This window comes from Desmodus rotundus, chromosome 8 (genome assembly GCF_022682495.2).
Source record: "Desmodus rotundus isolate HL8 chromosome 8, HLdesRot8A.1, whole genome shotgun sequence".
Classification (NCBI taxonomy): Eukaryota; Metazoa; Chordata; class Mammalia; order Chiroptera; family Phyllostomidae; genus Desmodus; species Desmodus rotundus.
The window spans coordinates 83,795,220-83,815,918 of NC_071394.1; the positions used below are offsets into that span (position 1 = coordinate 83,795,220).

The 20,699-nt window shown below is 41.0% G+C and overlaps 1 protein-coding gene across 6 annotated transcripts in view; it reads left to right on the forward strand.

Moving 5' to 3' along the window:
* Positions 1 to 15,509, forward strand: part of FHIT (fragile histidine triad diadenosine triphosphatase) — a 1,459,166-nt gene extending 1,443,657 nt beyond the window's left edge. For all 6 annotated transcript variants that reach the window (XM_053929377.2, XM_045192109.3, XM_045192111.3 and 3 more), the window contains one exon: positions 15,197 to 15,509. The gene's annotated coding sequence lies outside the window, so the exon portion shown is untranslated. The remainder of the gene's footprint in view (positions 1 to 15,196) is intronic.
* The last annotated feature ends 5,190 nt before the right edge of the window (positions 15,510 to 20,699 follow it).

Consider the following 20,699-nt stretch of genomic DNA (forward strand, 5'->3'; position numbering starts at 1 on the left):
AAAATAATGAACCAGATGTAAGCCAGCCCTGGTACCAACTGCAGCCCAGTTACAAATCATCTGGCAATTGAGAAAGTCTTAGTCCCAGGAACTGAATTAAGGTGATCCAAAATTGCTAGTCCCATTAAGTTTCTGGAAGAAGCAAAAACAAAAATCATCTTTGAAAGAAAATAATACCATCAAAGATCTTAAATTATTTCCACAAAAATTTTTTCAAATAGAATGCCCAGTACAGGAGTGTATATATACACACACACCACAGCTTATGAAGAGATAAGTCAACACAAATAAGAGTAGAATCACAGGGTACCTAAAATTGAAGTGATAAGATATAGCCATTATAATAACTATGTTTATTTTGTTTCTGGATGGAAAAGACAAGATTAAAAAAATTCAGCAGAGAGCTAGAATATATAAAAAAGACAGATGTTGTTAACAAAAAACAAACAAATTCTATAACTGAAAAATAACCTAATGAATGAATAAACTGTCAAAAGCACCAATCGAAAAATTCAAGAACATAGCGAATGCAGAACAGGGATTTACAACCTAGAATGAGATACATCATTGATAGAACTGCAGAAAATAAAAGGCAACGAGTAAAGTTCCTAGATTTAATAGTGGGGGAAAAAATCCTTACTTTCAAAGGAGTAATAATTAGACCTGAGACAACAAAAAACAAGGAAAATGAGAAGACCATGGAATGACATCGTTAAAGAACTGAAGGAATGTAACTGCCAACCTAGATTTCCATACCCAGTCAACATATTCTTGTTTAATGAAGGTGAAATAAGCATATGTTCTGACAAAATGTGACATAATTCACTGCCATCAGACTCATTCAAAAGGCATACTAAACAAGAAGTCAAAGGATATTAGAAAAAATTTTGAACTGAATGTAAAAAACTAAAATTTGAGAATGCAACTAAAGATGTGTTTAGAGAAAATTTAAGTTATGACTTATGCACATTTATTGGAAGGAAATAAAAGGTACAATTAATATGTTAAACATCTTTCTGGACATTGCAGTCATTAAAAAGAAGAACACATAACAAAAAATTTTAGACTAATAAATTTGAAATTTGTAATTAAATTTCTATAAAATATACAGTTTCCCCAAACTGACACAAAGTAAAATAGAAACTATAAATAATTTGATGTCTATTAAAGAACTCACTCCTAAATTAATATCCTTCCCACAAAGAATAGGTCAGACTCAGATAGCTTTATAGGGAATTCTACCATACAATTAACAAAAAAATAAGAATATTACCAAGAATAAAATTCTCAATGAGAATCTTATGTCTATGGAACAATTTATGCAAGAGAAGAGGCAAAAAAAACAACTCTTCCCCTTCTCATTTTTTGTGTGAATTGCCTTGCATATGAACCTGACAAGAACATAACAGAAAAGAAATCTACAGACTAATTGTACATGGAAACACAGATGCCAAAATCCTAAAAGATATCAGATAGATAAATAGGTTATTTGTGTGCATGTGTATACACATGAAAGGGATAATACATTATGACCAATGCAATGTCAGCTTCATATATATCAAGTAATGTCTTTCACCAGACAATAGAGGAGAAAATCACAGGATCATTTAAGTAGATGCAGAAATAAATGATCAAGTTCAATATCCAACTTAATAAATATAAAAGTTCTAGGAAAATTAGAATTAGAAGGGAATTTATACCTAAAGGTATAATGTTGAAAAATATTTATCTGCGATTATAAATCAAATAATATTTGCTATTTGCACTGCTATTTTACAATGTACTCAGGGTCTTAGCTCATACAGTAAGTCAAGAACAGAGTATTAAAGAGGAAGAAATACAGCTGTCATTATTTGTAGACAATATGAAGAATGCAGACAACTCAATCTACTGAGAACCAATTAGAACTAATCAGTAAACTTAGCAAGGCCTCTGAATATAAGATCAGTAGATGTAAATTTTAAATTTCTCTGAATCAGTCACTGTATTAGTCAGCACAGGCTTCCAACAAAATACCATATACTGAGTGGCTTAAACAACAGGCATGTATTTCTCACAGTTCTTAATGCTGAAAATTCAAAATCAGGGTTCCTGCTTGCTCTGCTTCTCATGATGCCTCTTCCTGAACTGTAGACAGCTGCCTTCTCACCATGTCTTCCCATGGAGGAGAGCGCTCTTTAGTCGCTCTCTTTTTGTGAGGACGATAATACCATCACAGGGGCTCTACCCTCATGGCCCCATCCAAACCTAGTTACCACCCAAAGACCTCATGTTACTATCGCATTGGGAGTTAGGCTTTCAACACATGAACTCTGGGGGACACAAAAATTCAGTTCACAACAGCCAACCACTTAGAAAATGAAACAAGTAAAGTTAGCTTATTTAACATCAGAAATCAAATACTTAAAAATAAAGATATGTAAGGTTCGAGGCAGAAAACTACAAAATGTCATTAAAAGGCATTAAAGGAAATTCCATAGTTTTCCACAGTGGCATTTCCATACTGTTTTCCACAGTCTACATTTCTACCAACAGTGCACTAGGGTTCCCTTTTCTCCGCACCCTCTCCAACATTTGTTTGTTGATTTGTTTATGTTGGCCACTCTGACTGGTGTGAGATGGTACCTCATTGGGGTTTTAATTTGCATCTCTCTGATGGCTAGTGATGCTGAGCATCTTTTCATATGTCTCTGGGCCCCCTGTATGTCTTCCTTGGAGAAGTGTCTGTTTAAGTCCTTTGCCCATTTTTTAATTGGGTTGTTTGTCTTCCTGGAGTGCAGTCGTGGAAAACAGTATGGAATTTCCTCAGAAAACTAAAAATGGAACTGCCCTTTGACCCAGCAATTCCACTGCTGGGATTATACCCTAAGAACCCTGAAACACCAATCCAAAAGAACCTATGCACCCCAATGTTCATAGCAGCACAATTTACAATAGCCAAGCACTGGAAGCAACCTAAGTGCCCATCAGCAAATGAGTGGATCAAAAATCTCTGGTACATTTACACAATGGAATTCTATGCAGCAGAGAGAAAGAAGGAGCTTATACCCTTTGCAACAGCATGGATGGAACTGGAGAGCATTATGCTAAGTGAAATAAGCCAGACGGTGAGGGACAAATACCATATGATCTCACCTTTATTTGGAACATAATCAACAGAAGTAAAAAGCAAACAAAATATAACCAGAGACATTGCAGTTAAGAACAATCTAACAATAGCCATGGGGGAGTGGGGAAGGTACAGTGAGGAGAGGGGATTACAGGAACTACTATAAAGGACACATGGACAAAATCAAGGGGGAGGATGGAGGTGGGGGAGGGAGGTGGGTTTGGCTGGGGTGGGGTGGAGGTATGGGGAGAAAAGGCATACAACTGTAATTGAATAACAATAAAAATTAAAAAATATAAAAAAATAAAAGGCATTAAAGGGAAGTCACATAAATGGAGAGATGAATGACTCAATTTTACAAAGTCTCAGTTCTTCTCAAATTGACATAAATTCAATGCAATTCAGATAAAAATCCCCATGGATTTTTTTAATATTCTTCTTTTGGTGAAAACTGACAAGGTGATTTCAAAATGCCCATGGAAATGTAGTCAGAGACTATGAAAATAACAAGATAGAAGCATAGGAGGGCTTACTGTACAGAATACTGACTTATCATCACAAGACTATAGAAGTTAAGAGAGCACAGTACTGGTACAAGGATAAAGCAGACTGACAGGACAAAATAGAAAGTCTGGAAACAGGTCCAGGCATATATAAACACTCAATTTATGCTAAAAATAACACCATGGAGTGCTTGGGGAAAGGAAAATCTTTTCCACAAATGGTTCTGGGAACTAGGATTCCAAATAGAAACCTGATGAAACTATACCTCACTCCACATGCAAAAGTCAATTCCAGGTGGCTTGTGATTCAACATGTAAAGTATAAAGCAGTAAAACTTTTAGAAGATAATATAGGAAAATATTTTCATGATCTGGCAATAGAGAAAGACTTTTTTAATAGGGCACAAAAAATATTACCATAAAAAAGTTTGATAAAATGAACAACATTCAAATTAAGAAATATTGTCTATCAAAAGACACCATTAATAGAAAAGACAAGACATAGAATTGGAGAAGATACTTGTCACCTATATATCCAACAAGCCAGAATCCAGAAGATAATTTTTTTTTAAGAAAAAGAAAAATAACCTTACAAATCAATGAGAAAAAATCAACAGTTCAGTAGATTTCAGAAAATATGAAATCCTTTCAGAAAATATGAAAGGATTTAAACAGATACTTCATAAAAAGGAAGTATCATAATGGCCAATAATCTTTAGTCATCAGGAAAATGTAAACTTAAAGCACAATGAAAAACCACTGTATACACACAATACTCAACATTTTAAAAGATGGACAATATCAAGCATTTGCAAGAATGTGGAACAATGGAAACACACAAAAGAATACATACTGTGTGATTGCATTCCTGTAAAGTTCAAACCAGGCAAAACTAAATTACAGTGCTTACAGCTATATTCATTTTGAGAATAAAATTATATGGGAAGGCAAGGAAACAATCACCATAAAGTCAGCCCAATGGTTTACCTTGGTGGGGGAGGCAGGAAGGGGGTTGTGACTGGGAAGGGGCTGTGGGGTGGGATGGTGGGAGGGGGCTGGCAGTGTTCTAGTCCTTACCACGGGTGGTGACAACATATGTGTTTGTTTTTTATTAATTCTGTGAGCCATAAATCTTCTGTACTTTTTCCTATGTGTTATATTTCACCATGAAAAGGACTAAAAATAAATCAGATAAGTGATTTTTTTTTAATTGAGGACAAAAGAAAGGGAAGGAAGAGATTGACTTTAATGTGCAGTCTAATTGCTGGCTGAATATTCAATTATTTCATAATACGCTTAAACAAAAAATGAATAATTACTGCATATGAGCTTTACAAACACACTGTTATGACATCAGAGAGTCGATTCTCCCCCTCTGAGCCATCCTCCCTGACTTTAACAAGCCACACTGGCCAGCCAGATGATTATTTCAAGAACCGAGTAACAGAGACCAATACAGACAGGATGCTTTGTTATTAATGATTCTTAATGATACCACTAATGAAGAGCTTATTATAGGAAAGCAATACCAACCACTTTACAACCTTTATTCCAATTAAACTCCACAACAACCCTCTCATAGTGTCCTGATTTTCAGAAGTTGAAACTGAGGTTTAGGCCATGGTGGGACTAGCCCAAGGACTCATAGGTTACATGCATCAAAAATCAGGGTTCAAGTCCAGGGAGTCTGATTCTGGAGCCCACATTTACCTTTACACTAAATTGGTGGGTCTCTGTTTAGAAATGTCCTTCCTACTTAAACTCTCACTAATTGAAGACAAGAGTTGTACAATAATACTGGGGTGCGAGATAAAGCTTACTCTTGCTTCTTCATGAACTTCGGGAAAAGGGCCAAGCATTTAGTGATTCCCATGTTGGGGGCCTTGTGAAGATCACTTTATCCACTCCTTAAAACTAGCAACCGAAGAGACAGCACTCTCCCATGTGTCCCTATGAAGCATCAGTCAGGGACTGAATGTTTGCCTGAAAGCTAACACTGCGTTTGATGAACATGAGTGAATCATCGCTTACCAACTTAGGGCCATCATGCGTTAGATGTTGCATTCTTGGGATCAGTGAGGACTCCCAGGGGCTCCATTCAAGACCTCTCAGTTAGGGCTTCCTCTGGAGATAGGGGGTTTTCACCAAGAGTCTGCAATTAGCTCTGGGATTTCAAAATATTTAGAAGATTATTGAGATATTTGAGCAGAAAATAGGATGGGCTGTAGCACACATTTTAATTTGGAACTGCCAGTCTCATCCACAGGCCATGGTTCTGGGCAAGGTTCTCAACCAGAGTTCTTCCCTACCATTTGGTATATGGGCAGAGAGAGAAAAGCCCTTGAAGGGGCAATATGGCCTTGAGGCTCCTGACAGTCACTCTCCTCATCGTTTGGAGAAGTCTCATGAAGGGGAAGACCAGAGTGAAGGGAGACAAAAGGTAGAGAGAGGAATGAATTCCTATGTCTGCTCATCCTTCACAGTTAAATGGTCAGTAAGTCACTTTTCTCCTGAGGCTCATTTGAAATGGGGTTTCCTTACTTGCCATCAAGTGTCATGGCTACCACATGGGTATAGACTGCTTGCCTCCTAGGGGACATTTTTAACCTTGAGATTCTAGTACTCAGTCACCAACTATTTGTGGAAATTCTGCTTTAAGCAAACACTCACTGACAACAGTTGAAGTCCATCCTTACACTGGAGGAGCAGGTGGTGAATCTGAAACAATAAGACTGATTTAAGAACAAGCAAGTGTGTGAGTCTGTGCAAGCCAGCAGTACAATGTCAGTGGTAGCTGTGGCTAAACTAGTTTCTCTGCCCGACCCCACCATAAAGCAGTTGAGTTTGTGTCAGTTTTATCAAACCCCCATGCCCACACACAATTACATGCCTTCCAAGAGCCACTCTGAGATATAAAATTAGCATCAATTTTAACGCGTATTTAAGAGATTTTTCAAAGTGTTCAAGTCAGTGTGTAAGATGAAAGATCACATAATAATTAAAGCATTAAAAGAACCCAACTGAGGATCCCATTCTGCCAGCAGGTATTTTTAGGTCAAGAAGGTCTATAAAAACCACCAGATCATGTTCATCCCTTTAAGACAGGCAAAGTGACTTTGAATGTAATTAAGTGTTCTGCCCAGTTTTCCTTGGCTAAAGCTCCACATCTTGTTGCAGCAAGGCCCACAAAAAGTTTAGAATGTTGGCATTACAGACTGATGATGTGGTCTCGCTTTGAAGAACTGACAGCTCATGATAGTGCTTGAATTACTTTTTAATTAGAAGTGATAAGCCGGAGTCATAGCTGTAAGAAAGGGAAGCCTTCTCACCTACTGGCCAGTCTTGGCACTGTGGGGCTCTGGGCTGCTTTCAGAACTCCACCCTCTTTCTTATTCAATATCTCTTGTGGCTCCTGCAGACTTCAAAGTTAACAATGTAGAACAAGGAATATGTCCAATGTAGTAAATCAGCATTTACCTTTGACATCCTCATCGAAGTTTTGCTTTATTACTCTCCTCACAAGGATCTGGTATCTGTCGAGGCAGTTTTTTTTTCTTTTAAGGTGGAAGATCTTGTGTGTGGTTCATTTTAATTCTGTCAATCCTTTAAAGGACTCAGTGGTGAAAATATAAATGAAAAGTATTTTCAGTAAAAAGTTAGAACTCCATGTGTTCTGGGAAAGCTTTCATTATACTACATTTAAGAATATAACTTCTTTATATAGAATATCATAGTCAACTGTTGAGTATGTATTTTAAAATTACATTACATATCTATATCCTGAAATTCACCAAAGACCATTCAAAAGGAAATATATATTAATATATAATTTATAAATATATAATATGTAGTAGGAAATGCACTAGGATTATGAGCCTTTTAAATGGGAAGCCTGATCATGAGCCTTCTCCCTGCTTTGGAAAGCCAGCCAGGATCTAATCACTTATAGGCCACAGTAAAGGACTAGGATACAATCTAGACTCATCTTCCATGATTTCCACCCCACACTCTCACTTCCAGCCTCCTGCTAACTTGCTGTTAGCAGATCACTTCCAACAGCTCCCACCTGGGCCCCTGGCACCTGTTGTCCTTGGTCTGGAATTCTCTCCTTTCCTCCTCCTATTCAGCATTTGACTCGAATGTCACTTGCTCAGAAAGGCCATCTAAATTAGTGCCCTGTTTCTTGAAATACCTTAAACTTGCCTAATTTTTCTTCATAGTATTCACCATTATCTACCATCATAGTATAGGTTTGTCTTTGTCCTCCACTAGCAAGTAAGAAGTGTCCAAGGGCAGAGCCGTCATCTTTCCAACTTAGAAAAGCTCCTAGCCTGTCAGAGTACTCAAAAACCCTTGCTGAGTAAATGAATAAGTGGCAGTAATTGACATTTCTTTAGAGTCTAGACCTGTCTCTGGGCCAGGTACTATAGTAAGTGCCTTATTTGTGTCTTGTTTAGTCCTCATAACAATTCTGTGAGGGAGATACTACTATTTTCCCATTTTGTAGATGATGGAACCAAGGCACAGATAGGCAAAGTAACTTAAGGTTACACAGTGAATAGTCATAAGCCTACCTTGAACCCAGAGCCCATGCTTATAAGTACTATATTAACTCTTCAGACACTTGTACAGCCCACCCCATCCCCACAACCCAGGCCAATGCCGTTCCGTGCTCATCCCGAACCAAGCCCCAGGATGTCATCACCGAGCAGCACCATCCGATGGGAACAGCATGCCAGCCACACATGTCATTTAGATTATCCAGAAGCCACATTAACCACAGATTAAATTAATATTAATAATATGTTTTTAACCCAATATATCCAAATATTATTTCAATATCTTTATAACAAAGATTTATAATATAAAATATTACATAAATATAAAAAGCTATTGAGATAGTTTACATTCTTTTACTAGATTAAGTCATTGAAACCTAGCAGATATTTTACACTTTCTGTACATCTCAACTTAGGCTAGCCACATTTTTAGTGCTCATTAGCCATATATGGCTGGTGGCTATCATACTGGACAGCGCAATTGTGAGAAGAGGTTGATCTCTGGAATGAAGCAGATCTGGTTCCAGTCCTGCACTTGCTAACTGTGTGAGCTTTTCTCAGCTGTGAAGTGGGGGTGTGACATTTTCTTCAGGGAGCAGAAGTGAAGACAATGAGGTTTCCACACGTAAGACTGCACCTCACCCCCCACCCCACCTTAGCACAGGCATTGGCTGACAGATGCTCTGGACAGATGGCCTTTCCTTCCCATCCAAGAGAAAGAATGCACTGTGCATAGCCTCCAGCCTCTCTCTTGACTCTATTTAAGCCTGTTGAGCCAGTGCCTCTATGTCCACTGCCTGCCCTGACTGGGAGAAGGTCTCTGGTGGGAGAGAGGCTCCTAGTTTGAGGCCTTGTCTCCTGGGCCATCTGGCTGAGCTTTAGAGAATAGTGAGCCCGTAGCCCTTTTCAGGGCACTTTTCTATGGCTCTTCATATCCTCAGAGGCCCATTCCTGGGAAAATTGCCCCCAAGTCCCAAAAGTGAGCAATCAGCTACCTCTCCTATCAGTGGGACTCTCCTTTCAGTCAGCGTCCATGTCCCTACTGAGCTTTTTGGGGCAGGAAGGGAGTTTAAAGAGCATATAATTCAACCCATTGTTTTACAAAGGAAGACTGGTCCAGAGAGCAGATATAACTTTCCCAGGCTCACATAGTGACAGCACAGGCTTAAAACTGGACCCTTTTATCTGCATTCTCCATCTGAGCACACACAGAGGCAGATCCATAGAAATTTCCCTTATGGACTGCTGATGCCTCTGTAAGTGATATGTTCATCTTTGTCTTTTCACAATCAGCATTTCATTCTAAGCACCAGCATCTCAAGACAAGCAGGTTGGTGTGCATTACTCTATTCTCAATAGCCTTCAAATGTGTTTTCTTGCCAGTTTTCAAACCCTTGATCAACTGGTCCCAAGTGAACTTGAATGTAATCCAGATTAGCCTATTTGTGAGTAGCTGAAGTAAACCATAACCTATTTGACCATCAATTTCATGCTCAAAATATAGTATGAAATATTTCATCTTTGTATTGTTGATAAAAGACCATGCTCCCTGTAACAGACTTTTATCCACTAGCCTAAGGATTTTCAGCTGTAATATAAGCTCACATACAAGGCAAAAAAAACCAGAACTATACCAAATATACAAATTTCAGTACCTTTTAAATGGCCAAGAGGAAAAATTATAATCACCAACAAATTCTCAATGTGACAATCCTTGAGCATTTGTCTATAATCCCTTAGCAAATGCACCTTTTATTCACAGTTGTACACACTCCAGACACAAGTGCCATTAATTAAATAACACACTCAGCAAACTCTCAGAGCCATTAATTATCAAAGGTAGCCTGCTCCATGCTTGGTTCTGAAATTCTATTACAACAGGAGTGCACACTAGAGCGAAGGGATATGCTGGAGGAAGGTCACCTTCAAAAGCATGATAAGAAGGAGCTGTCAGACAAGGTAAATGACAAACACGCGTGCCTTTAGCTTTTGCTTCGCCCCTTTGGAGGACTTGAAGGAAGGGAACGTGTTTCACATTGTAGGAACTTTCTTTCCCAAAATTAGTTTCTCTCACAAAAGACACAAGTATATATAAAGTAATCCTTTTTCATTTTGACTGAGTCTCAGGGAAAAGTAATATCAGCTAAAGATTTAGAGACAAATAAAGCCTGTTCTTCATGAGCTCCATCAGAATGAGAAAGCCTTTTAGGGAAAGTCTTTGCTAGGCGCAGACATGGGCAAGTGGATGTAAATGGAGCAAACGTGGAAGACAGAAGCCTTCTGGCTTTGAGGGGCCAACAAACACATACCCAAGGAGGATCCTGAGTTTTCCAGGATGGGTTTCTCTGTTCTGCCTTCTCACTTCCACCACCAAGTCTCAAGGCCTATGGCGTTTCTTTTGCCAGGACACTGTGGGATAAAGGAGGGGATGAGCCCTCCCAGGCTGCAGTAAATCACCCACAGCGGCAAGCTTGGCGATCATCTTTCTTGCATGTTTATTGTTCATATTTGATTTATTTCTGCAAAGAGCATGCAGTGCTGAGTCTGTGGTCACTCCACAAAGGACAATCCCAATCTCACTGCAAAACAGAGGTCTGCACCTCCCCTCCTGAGGGGGCTGGCCACACGGTGCCCATAGCTGCTTTCTTTGCTGTGAAGGACATGAACTTGGAGCATTGAGAAACGGACCCTGTTTACACTTTCCCATCACAAGAAGTTGTGTTAATCAGCATGTGTGACATGTCACAGAAGAATAGTTATGAGCTAGGGACCTTGCTGGGAAGTTGCCCTGCTCTCTGAAGTCCAGCCTCACAGTGCTGGGTTTTTGGACACCGCACTTGGGATAACCCTGCCTGTGTCTACATGAAAGGACAGTTGTGTTGCCATGGAGATACTAGTCAGGGTGGCTCTCTGATCCTTGCCATCTCTCCCCTACCTTCGCCTTTACCCACTTTCTGTAAGAGATTGCCACCAGTGGCTTTTGTGGGCCAATTTCTGATTTCAGTTTATTAAGAAAAAGCTGAAAAGCAGAGGTCAGGGGTGCCTGCCCTTAGAAAATTGCTCACCCTGTTTTTGGTGTGAGCAGAATGACTTTCCACGGCTGTCTGCCTCTAGCCTGCTAGGAAATGAGAGTTACTTTTCAAAGAAGGAAGTTGCTGCAGAGGGGTTTTATGTTATGTTCGAAAACACGGTCACTTGGTTCTAAAACCATTCTGTGTCAGCCCTGGTGTGGATGCAAAGCAGGTCACTTTTGTCCTTCTCATGGGCAAGAATCACTGCCTATGAAGAACAGCACTTGCCCTGTTTGTGTGGCTGTGCTAAGAGTGCAGAAGACAGACAAGCTTACTAGAGACTGAACATTTGCAGCTGGAACCTGCTGACACCTGTCTCCAGCACCTGAGTTGCTTTGGGGCATGTGGAGTATATTATGGGATTAAGAAGGAGACAGCTTGGAGCTCCTCACCATCCATCGCACAACAGTCAGTGATTCCCCTCCAGAGGCCAGGCCCACACTGCAGGCTGGTTAGAGCAGAATCTCTGCAGTTGGGATGCCAGCAGGGCATTTCTTAGACCTCCCCAGGTGATTACAATGAGCAGCCAAGTTTAAAAACATTACCTTAAGGAAACAAGAAAAGCCCATTGAGTTTTTGTGGTCCCATATCTGCCTTTTACACTCTATCAAGTCAGACTGACTGTGGCCAGTGCCCATCCACATTCATCTACAGAAGACAGAGACATTGACCTATTTTTTAGCTTCAGAGCAGAAGAGACTCTTTCTTTTGGGGCCAATGGCCTGTAAGCTTCCATATGCACACTTAATACATAGATGTTGCTTTGAATGCCTGCAGAGCATGGTGAGATCTGTCGAAAACAGGGAACTCAGCCCCATTTTTTTGTGGAAAAAGACTTTATCAATTCTAATGGCACCTGCATGTTCCAGGAGAAGTCAGGGTGGTCCTTTGGCACCCCAGTTGTGGTCCCTTTGGCACCTCTGCTTTCACCGTATGCTAAGTCATGACAACAAAATACAAACTGACTTCAAAGACCTCCCTTAAACAAAGAACATTTAAGGGAAAGACGAATGAGAAGATTACAGTGTATCCATACAGGAAACCACACTTAAAAATCATCCAAACGTTCCTCATTAGCCATTTTTAATTTCCTTCCAAATGCAAAGCTCCTCCAAACATCTCTTAACTGTTCAGAGCAATGGAGTTTCCCCTTTGCCTTCATCCCCTACTCTGCAAAGCAAACCCCTGAAAATGAGCTTCACTGTATGACCTGTTATTCCTCAAGCCTGGTCTTGCAGGGGAGGGGGGATCAGCCAGTTCACCTGCCACTGTGTTTGTTAGGAACTTAGAAATCTTTGAGAAACATCATGATCATTCCCATGTTCATCACCAGTCAAACTTCAGGCACCCTGGGCTCTCTGCTCTCAGAACTCCAAAAGTGCACATTTTCTGAACTGCTCACCTGAACCTGATCAGCTGCTACAATGTCTCACACTGTCCAAGTGTTTCCCCAAATGAGATGGAAGCCCCTTCGGGATATCACCGTTCACCTCTCTGCACCTCCCTCTAAACCTTACATGTCAATAAGTACTTTTGTCGATCTGCCCAGAGATCATTGAAAACATTGCTGTCTGATGGTGGTATGGAAGGAAACTAGGGATTGGAAGAAGGGCGCACAGCATGTGAAGTCCAATCAGAAGACAGGAAGATAAGTACGTTGCCCAGAGGCACTCTCTCCCAGAATGAGGTATAATCTCCCCCATGGAGCTAAGTACTGATAGGTACTTGCTTGGACACTCATGGGTTTCTGTTGCCTTCTGGTTTCTGACTGTCACTGCAAACGAGCATAAATAATAATAATGACAGTAACAGAGGCCTACACTAGTGAGTACTTATAAAGCACTGATAAAGCACTGCTCCGAGTGCCTTCCTGTATCAGCCCACTCAGTCATCTCCACACACCCCCACCCACAGTGTATGCTTCACATTGCCGGGAGACACACAGCCAATATATGACAAGGCTGCCCTTCAGGCCCAAGCCTTGTCAAAGCCAAGCATGACCACTTGCTGTAGTTGGGCAGGAAAAGCAAAGTCTGCTTCCGATGAGTTTGCAGGCTAGTTGGAGAAAAGAAAAAAAAAAAAAAAGTGCTGAAGACAGAGTCTTAAGAAGTTAGGCCAACAGCTGGGGTGTCACAGCTGTATGAGGCAAGAGTTGCAGAGCATTGTAAGTAGACTGACAGAAAGTCTGCTCAGGTATGGATAGCGGCACCCACGGAGATTCAGAAATTACAGGGCCAGGTTGGGAAGGGGGGTGCGGGAAATAACACAGGGCCACAATGTTCAAAAGACCAAAAATAAAACCGAAAGAAACTTCTCCTAGGACATAAATCTGCCCTAGACAGGCGAGGCGGAGGAAAAGAAAGGGCACATCCATTTTCAGACCTGCACAGGTGCCTCTGACTCAAAGTCAATAACTGTTCAAGGACAAGGGCAATGATGAATGATTGGGAGATGACCTGTGTGTCCAGACAAGATGGGTGGTGCTGGGCACAATAGGGGATGATCCAATGTCATAAAGAAATGAGACACGGCCCTCTCAGGGGGTGCAAACTGACTGGTGCATACACCCCACACTCCATCCCTCATGTACAGACATCAGTGGATCTAGGGGGAAGCAGATCCTAAGCTCAGATGTGAAAGCTAAAACAGAACTGATTAGACTTCCATGTTCTGGATTCCAGAAGGGGCCAGATATAGTTCTAAGCAAGGTTCTGCCTGCCCTTTGCTCTCTGACTTTATTTATGAGGTTACAGAAAAAGGGTAGCGCTAGACTCACCGAAAACCCTCTCCATGCACAAAAGGGTGAAATGTATTGGGGTACCCTTGAACTCACAGTGGAACTGGCAGATGACTGGGTCTTTGCACCTCAGCCTCCCAGGTGTGTTGCACTCAAAGCCACAAATAATAAGTAAAAGCTATTTAAATCTTCACTGAATTCCCTTGAGGTCCATCTGTGCTTCCCAATGCCATTCCTTAGGATCGCTTCATATATCACACCTATGGCAGCTACCCCAAACATCTAGTACCCTGTCTTCAGTCTTCGCCAAATTTTATGAAATCTGGCCCATAAATCCCTCATCCTTTTTCTCCTCCTATTGAACTTTCTTCTTGCTCCAACCCTCTGCCTTTCCAATGTCCTCCAAGCCAGGAGCCCCACTTAGTCCTGTTCCTGACCACACCCACTTTTCTGACACTTCTCATTTAGGCTAGAAGCCAAGGCTCCTACAGATATTCCTTTGGGGTACAGGAGGGTGTCAGAGCTATGAAATGTATTGCTATGATCTGGGAATTATCTTTCCTAATAGGATTAACCCCCAACTACCACCACCTTTTCTATTTTATGAGAAGAAATTATTTGGGTTAGGCCTGGCTCCAGATACTTGAGATGATGTGGCCTTGGAGCAAAGCTGATTCAGCCTACTACACACTATCTCAATAATTCCCAAAATGCAGGGGCTGAGAACGTCAGACTCATATGAAGAGCTTGTTAGGAAGTTCTCTCCATATTCTTGGGCCTCTCTCCATACATGTTGTTTCAGGAAGTCGGGGAGAGACCCAAGAAATGTGTTTGTTAACAAGCTCACCCGGTAATTCTGATAACGGCTCTGTTTGAGAACCTATTCTTACCTAATTAGTAAAGGTCTGAAGTGGCTTCAATTTTATGTAAGCCTTGTGTGCATAAAATAGAGGCTTACAAGACCACGGGACTGACTTCTGGGCCATGGGCTGTGGGCACAAGCTGTAGAAAATGTGGGGATCAAGGTGGGACAGGCATCAGGAGGTTTGGAACCTACCTATTTCGCATAATCTTCCTACAACTGCCTGGCTTCTTGTACAATGTTAATGGCAGTCTAACAGATTAGTAAGAAAACTTACATTTTATTTATTGCCATGACTCCAGAATTGCTATTGGCTCTAACTTAAATGTCTATTTTTATGTTCCATCGTTCCCAGGCATGAAAAGTAACACGAACAAATCCCAAGGCATGAGGAAGTGGGCCTCATTCTCTAGGACCCTGCGGCATTGAAAATGAAGCTGAGCAGACTTTATTACATCCTACAATTCTGCAACCTTTCACAAAGCATTTTATTACACTTGTGGAAGCCAACGGGGTTACATTTCAATCACGATGACTGACAGGCTAACTTCAAAACAACAGCATCGGCAGCCTTCCACACTTCTGGTCTATCTACTTAGAACAGAACCCTTCCTGAATTGGTCCTTGGCCTGAATGGAAATAAAATAGTAGTTAAAATATTTATCTCGTGTGTTGGCTAACTTAAAAATTGATGTTTTGAGCCTCTGAAAGTCACAACAGAGAAAGTCCATCCCTTAGAACTACTTCTGTGCTTCCTGTAAACAAAAGGTGTGTTAAGGCTGAGGTAAGATTTAGAGAGTTTCCATTTGGGTAGGTAAGATACTAGAACAAGAAATGTACAACCTTTCCTTGGTCATAGCCTTCTCCTGTAGAGAAGCGGAGTTGAAAGAACCTAAGATGGCAAAATTAGCTTCTGGAAACTAATAAACACTTAATGTGGGAATGAGACACCTTGGACAGGCTGTTTGAGTGGTTGGAATGTAAAGAAGGGGAATGGAAAAGCTCTCAGTATGTCTTAGGAAGCACACCCCATGCCCATAATAATCAGTTTCTTTAAGGGAGGATGACAGAAGTAGGCCTTTTCTTCTCTTGGTATATTAATAAAAGGAGGGATTAGAGTTTAGAGAGAAAAATAAGATACATCAATAGCACTGCTACAAAAAAACCAAAAGCAGAATTTTTCTTTTTCATGGGAAGCCTCCTTGAGAATCCCTTTGGTCTACGGGCCCCTCTCTGAATCCAGCACATCGCCAACATGTTTCCTATGACTTCTGGAACAAATGGCCACCCACTGGGTGGCTTAAAACAACAGAAATGTGTTCTTTCATGGTTCTGGAGTCCAGACATCCAGGATGCAGCAAGGCCGTGCTCCTTGCAGAGGCTCTGGAGCAATCTGTCCTTGCTGCTGGTGGCCGCTGGCAGTCCTTACTGTCATTTCTGTCTTTGGCTCTGTCTTCACGTTCCTCCACTTCAATCTGTGTGTCCCCCTCTGTGTATCTCTTATAAGGACACATCATTGGATTAAGGGCCCACTCAGAAAATCCAGAATATCTCAAGAGCTTAATATCCTTTACATGATTACATTTGCATAGGCCCTTTTTCAAAAGAAGGTAACCTATCTTTATGGTGGGGGGCTGCTATTCGACCCACTACTTGGGACATTTGGCCTTTGATTATTTCTAGTCCAGTGTAAGTCTGAGTATGACTGAATTGCATGCCATTTCAAATCTTATATGTTTTTGTCAAAGCCCTGTTTGTTGACAATGATTGGAGGTGACTTCTTGAGATTGGGAAGCCCTCTGGTTCCCAAGCCAAGTCTGGGAGGCTTCTTTCTTAGCTGAAGGTAAAAACTACTACAGTGTGAACAGGGTGTGCTCAGAAGATAGAATGCCAGTGAGGGAAGGGGGCAAGTACTGGTAATTTCACCAAGCTTGAGGGCTGCTGATTTGTGGACCAGGTCAAACATTGATCTCATCTCAGTTTTAATACCAAATGCCTGGCCACTAACTCTAAGGCTAATTCCACATGTCACTCATTGGTTTTCAATCAAAGGAGTAAATAAAAAACAGTCACTGATGAAACAGTGAATTGAGTCATACTGTAAGTCTGCCTGCAGTTTTGTTTCCATTTTTTCTATGCAATTAAAACCCTACAGGAGCCTCATTTCCACCTGCCCACCCATCAGTTTCCACATTCCAAGCTCTTCCTGTGACTCTGCCATGATTTGCAGGCTGTGGGCACAGAAGACCAGCCTGAATCTTAGCTTCTGTGCCAGTCCACGCTTAGCTGGAAGGCATGATGGCCCAACAAGGACTGTTTAAGAGTGCCTTCTAAAGGATGCGTTAAGAACTAACAAAGCCTTCTGATACCAATAGGGGAAAAAACAGCTATTACTCCTTTTGCTAAAGTGGGTCTGGCCTGCACTGAGAAAATACAGAAGACAAGGGAGAGCAATGCTTAAGTCAGAACTATGCTCCTGGCAGTAGCCGCGTGTTCCTCTGATCTTTTTCTTAGACATAAATACCCACTTGGTTGCTTCTGTTTTTCTCAAGAGCTGGGGAGAGCTGCTAATTTTGTGGTAAACAATAGATAATTTGGAGGTAGATATCAGGTCCATTTCTATTGTGCTGGTCCCTCTATTGACAATATTAGAAGAAAGATGTCTTCTGCTTATCTTTGTGTGCTTACTCTTCAAACCCTAGGCCCATTTCTTATCTTTATTGCTCTACCCGAAGTCAAAATCCAAAAGGTGGAAGAGAATGATACTCTATTTTTGGTAAGGAGCTTGAAAGAATGTTTTCCTATGATTACCTCCACCACAGCTACCCAAAGTTATAGAACAATACTTCTCAAACACCACCAGTGCTTTCAGATGGTAAGAAGGGGCTGTGTGTCCCTATGAGCAGAAGCCCCTCCCATCTCTCCTCTTCAGTATCCAACCTGAAACTCAGGTCGGGGCATGAACCTACTTCTTCCAGTGGTCTGTACTTTCCAAGTTCACTGCCCAGAATGCTGATAAATGAAGGAAATGAGCTTTTGTCATATATTTATTATAGATATATTTGCAAATGTTTAATCCATACAAGATCCCTACATGATACATATGGAAATTTAGGCTCAGAGAATTTAGGTGACTTGCTCAAGGTGACAAAGTTGGTAATAAGTGGGTTTGGGGTCAACTTAGGTCTGATTCCCAAAAAAACCTATGCTCTTAGGAGAAGAATTGTAACCAAGGACTCCCAGCAAATTTAATTTATACCTTTCCCAGTTTTCTCCTGAATGTCTATTGAGTTGGCAGGTTGGTCCTTTGTGCTGGTGTTCAGAGGAAAGGGGGCAAGGATAGTCAGGAAAAGGCAGGGAATATGCAAATATTCTCAAGTAAAAGCATCCCTCTAGTCATATAAAGGAAGATGACTAATGGCATTCCTATACCTTACTAACATGAGGGAAAGGGGTCACCAAAAATGCTTACTGTAACTGTGAGGCAAATGTGCTCACTAAAAGGTTAATAATTATTTATCTTAGAAGTAAAACAACATGAAATAATTAATATGTAATTACTTAATTATGAGGATTGAAAAATGGGTCAGTCCTACTTGGAGCAACCACCACCATCAACCCTGAAGCACGGTCACACACTTGTAGTTCATTTCAGTCCTGAAAACATCTTGCTCACCTACTATGCATCAAAGGCTGTGGCTCAGCAGCCAAAAATGAGGTTGCCCCTGAGGTACAGCTAGAAAGCAGAGTGACCGGATTGCAGAGGGGAGGGGAATCGGAAGAGCTGGGCTAGTTTCAACAAGAATATAGGCCTTACCTCTAGGCAACAGAGGATTTCTTTTTCTGAATCTACTATTATTACTATTACTATTCTTTTTCACATAAACCTCACAAAAATCAACCAGTCTTTCTTCTTTCCTTTCTTGCTTCCTTTTTCTAATGTTTATTTAATAAATATTTATTCACTAATTATGTATTCAACACCTATTGTGTGCCAAGTACTGTACGTACCAGGTGCCGCTGCTATAATGCTGAGCAAAAACATTTGGAAGTAACTATTACCCTCCTCTGTAGATGAGGAAACTGAAGTTCAGAGGGTTTCTGACTTGCTTAAGGTCACACACTAGTAATAAGGCATTTCTGTGCACCAAAGCCTGGGGCTCTTTCCCCTAAGCCAAGTTGTTTCTCGGAAGGCAGGGCAAGAGAGAACAGGAGATGCTCTACGGGTTAACTCATGGTTTTCTGTATAGACCAGGCCCAAAAAACACACTTACTTTCCCCACATCAAAATTAGCTGAGGAGACTCAATCTAGGCCTCTAAGGTTCAATTTCTGTCATTTCAGTGAACATTTACTAAGTGCCATCCGTGTGTACACCCTGAGGGTGGGGGCTCTCAGAGAGCAGTTTGGCTCTTTATTTCACCCCGCAAGTGCCCTGCTGTCCTCTCCCTTTTTGAAAATAGAGCAGCATTTCGGTTCCTCACTGAGCATTCCGCCTGGTGACCCTGGCCAGGGTGAACATCTCCCTGTCCGATGCTATTCTTAAGGAAGGATCTGGAATAAGACCCCCAGATTCCCAATGAACCCCATACTGCTGGTCCAAGGTTGCATTTGAGTAAACAGACTTCCATCCAAGTTGCTTAGATGTTCTTCACCACCTTTATGCTTTTCTATCCCACTTTTCCCATTTTTCTCCTCTTGTCTCTTTCTTCTCTCTGCCAGGAGGTAGGCTCACAAAAGCAAGTCCATAACCTTGAAAGACAATCTAAAGCAGTGGTTCTCCATCAGTATCACCTGACAGGGAGGGCTTGTTCAAACTGATTGCAGGACTCTGCCTCCAGTGTTTCCCACTCGGTAGGTCTGGAGTGTGCCTGACCCACCCCCAGTGATGCTGATCCTGTGCCCACACTTTGAAACCACTGGCCTAAAGGAATGTGTGGGTTTTTTTTTTTTTTAATACAAGTAAAAGAATTTGCTTTCAGTGCAGAATCCAGCTTGTTTTCCAGGCCTTGCATTTAACATATCTTAGTCTATAGGTAATGAACTGCAAGTTAATTCCAATCGGGCCACTCAAGCATCTCCAGTAGGTTTTTAGAGTTATTTAACACCACAGAAGACTTCTTGCCTGGGCTAATTAAGTGATTAGTTTAGATCGATAGTAGATGAACAAAGGAAAAGTGGGGCAGCTACAGCTCACTGCCAACTTAATAAAATGGTGCTTACTTCAGCCAAGAGAAGCAGCATGGGTTTAAAATTGGGGTCAGCTGCTGAAGAGTTCAATGTTATTTTCTACCATTGAGGTACAATTGACATAGATCATATTAGTTACAGGTACACAACAATGATTTGATAGTTGTACATATTCTGAAAAGATCAGCACAATGAGTCTAGTTAACATCCATCAACACACACAGTTACAAAATGTTTCTTTTTCTTGTGATAAGAATTTTTAAAATTTACTATCTTAGAAGCTTTCAAATATGCAATAGTGTTATTACCTATAGTCACCATACTGTACATTATTTTATAAAGGGAAGTATACACCTTTTGACCCCCTTCACTCATTTTGCCCATACCCCACCCCCACCTCTGGCAACCACCACTGTGCTCTCTGTGTCTATGAGCTTGGTTTTATTTTGTTTTGTTTTTAGATTTCACATGTAAGTGAGATCATACGGTATTTATTGAAGACTTCAATATTTCTATCTAGAGGGAAATGGAACTTGCCCCCGTTATAGCTGGAACTCATCGAAAATCTATTCTAATTTAAGGAAGGTACAAAAGCTTTGGAAGTTCATATCAGCTCGCCAGTCTCACAGTTTCAGGATAGGGAATAGTAGAGAGCCTGCGCTGATTGTG